This window comes from Castanea sativa, chromosome 8, assembly GCF_040712315.1.
Source record: "Castanea sativa cultivar Marrone di Chiusa Pesio chromosome 8, ASM4071231v1".
NCBI lineage: Eukaryota > Viridiplantae > Streptophyta > Magnoliopsida > Fagales > Fagaceae > Castanea > Castanea sativa.
The window spans coordinates 19,414,415-19,417,611 of record NC_134020.1 but is presented as its reverse complement, the minus strand read 5'-3'; positions in this window follow the sequence as shown (position 1 = coordinate 19,417,611).

The following is a 3,197-nucleotide window of genomic DNA, read 5'->3' as shown; positions in this document are numbered from 1 at the left end:
TTATCAAAGAACCCTACAGAAAGAAAAAAGATATGATTTCGAAATGTCCGAAGTTCAGTACAACTACGTATCTGACCAACGGCGGGCGTCTCCCACAGTGCCGTGGATCGATGAGCCGACTGCTGCGTCAACTGTGTACGAACCATGGGTCCAGGATCCACATCTGACAATCGCTACATATTTGACACGCATGCAATCATGTTAATAAACCATTAAGCAAAAGTACAAAAATCTAAAACAAAAAACAAAAAAAAGATGGGAGAAAGACTACTGTTTAGCGTAAACCACTATTGCTTTTTTATGATGGCATATGATTTGTTTCAGGAGAGCAGTGTTGAACGAGATGATATTAAGGAACCTTTCAGTGAGGTATATTCACTTTGGTCTTTGCTTGACTTAGCTAGGATTTCAGTAATAGATATGACTGATTTGGTTTAAAAGGTAGCAACATTCTTACTGATTAAGTTGTAATATTAAATTCTTTGTATTATATTATGGACTATCTCTTTAGACATTTTTCAATCTTTGTCAATTCAAGTAGATTGCGTTTGGGAAAGTCCAAGATGCATAATTTGTTTCAAATAGAACTTGTCAAGGTTGCTTTGATATTTACTAGACTGCCTGTTAGATCTGATATTGAATTTCCTAGTCCTACTTTTTAGCTTTCCAAATAGGTCCTTAGTATATGCTTAACCTACACGCAGACATAAGCCATGCTTGCAGGGCATGTCCATGCAAATGGAGGTCTATTATGGGACACTTTTGTACTGCAATTATTTTAACCTAGATTGGATATGACTAATTAGTTTTGTTTGTAGCCATATATTACTTAGGAAGTTTTTGGATTTTGGTCAGTGAGTTAAGTTACGCAGGTTGAAGCACTTCACTATGCTGCAATCTGCTTCATATTTTTTAAGTAGCTTAGTTTTGAAGAATCTATGGGCAGGGAACTTACAAGTTATTATGCTCTAGTATGAAATGTCTCAAGATCACATGCTTTGTTAGTTTTTCCCTTATGCTCTAGTAGAACGTTCTTCAACCACATAATGGCAACAAGCCCAATACAAGTATCAAACAAATAAATCATATTCCAACTCAAATAATGTTTGACACACCATTCATTATAAAGAAAAAGGGAAAATCATCTAACTTGGTTTTAACAAGATAGCCTTTACAATCATAATGTTATTGACCATGACGTAGTAAAATAAAAATTGATTGAATTCACATAAACCATCCTCCCTAGCTATCAACGGTATCCATGAAATATACCCCAAAAAAAAGAAGAGGGGTGGGTGGGTTTAGCCGCGATGTTATCCCTAGCTTCCCCACAAATTCCTACTTCTGGGATGACGGCACAAAAAGTAGGCAAAGGACATTAGTTGTCAAGGGGAAAGGGAAGGGCATGAGCCCCAGTCATTAGGTTGATATGAGAGGAGCGCAAAGAATGGATGAAAGAACCGTTTAAGCATCCTTAAACTTATGCATAATCACTTATGCCACACACCTCATGCAAACATATAGAACACAGTTGCTCCAACCTTAATCCATGATAGTGATCTACTCTTCTCAGATAATTCTATCAATTAATATTCTCATGTAGTTTAAAAGTGAAAGCAAAAGAGGAGTAGTGTGTGTCTGGCAATCTATGGAGCATGATCAAAATAAATACTTCTAGCCACTTAGGGATACATCTCATTGCTTTCCACAAGGAAACCAACCTCCCCTCAGCCCTCTCTTCAGAGTGGATTCTTTTTGAGAACATTCCAGGGGGTGTTTATTAACATCATGTAGTTCAAGCATTATTTCCATCCAAGAATAATGCCCTAACTTCCCATTGGAAACCAACCTCTCCCATATCTAGTCTAAGGATCTCTTCAATAAATCTTCCCGAGTTATTTGATGGTTCATATCTCTAAATTTGTAAAAGTTCAAACAAGCAACTACAATATCACATAGTTCCAAGAGGGACAAATTGTGTACCCAAACACACACACAAAAACGCATATTGGACAAACTATGCCTTTCAACATAGAATGCTGATCCAGCAACAGTGAACATGTTAATGATGTATGCATGGCTGATAAAAAAACACTGAAATGCAGTAAAAATTCCTCTCTAGAGCATGTAGTAAGTCATCATTTTGACAAGCATTAATGACCTCAGTGCCAATAAGGTAGACTGGTAGAGATGTCACAATGCAATGGTGGAAGGAATTGAGTTGTCAAGATGCTTTTTCTCATGGGAAGTATCAATCTGAAACTTGATATGGACCTTGATTTGAAATTAAAAGAATTCTCCAATTCACTTTGTTGAAAATATGATACCATAAGCTACGAACACATGAGGAGTTAGCCTATCATTTTCCTTCACATGCAAACCAACACAATGGCGAGCATAAGAACTTGGTGACACAGATCACACACAGCTTGGTTGCATGCAGTGAGTGAAAACATGGAAAAATGTTTATGAACCAATCATAGAAAATTACCCTAGGGCCAAAAAAGTGACAAATTTGGGGTTTAGATTATTGAAAACTGCCACCTCCGATTTGTGAGAAATTTCAAGTTAAAGGATCCATGACACAGGCCAAAAAGTTAGAAATAGTGTTGGCAATCTTCGTACTCCACTGTGGCTAGAGCATGTCTAACAAATATATGTCACATAATCTTTGGTTGCTTACTGAGTAGAGGTGTGTCAAGGCAACAAACTGCACAACCTGCAAGACCTAGGATACAGGAACATGGCTAATATACGAAGTATTTATTATTCTTCTTTTATACATCATTATTCTTCTTTTATACATCATGGTAAACTTAACATCCATCTAATATGGCATATTTTATGTAGGCACTTCATAAATATCAAAATATCATCTTAAATTTGAACTCATTCAGAAAATAAACATAGAATTTGCAATTTTGGGTACATTATAAGCCAGACTCAAGAACTGTAATATCCAACACAGTGGATTTGTAATAGGGAAAAACGAGTTTCCATGTCATTGTGTACAGAAGCTTTGATGGGTTCCAATAAATGGCCAAAGGGTTTGCATCACCATCATAGGACCAGGCAACCAATAATAACACAACACAGATTCAGGCAAGTCCTTTATTAAGAAAATTGCCTCTACCTCTCTCTCTTTTCCCCCTTTATTTTGAGAGGTGTAAAACTGAGTGTCAAAACAAGTTGAGGTA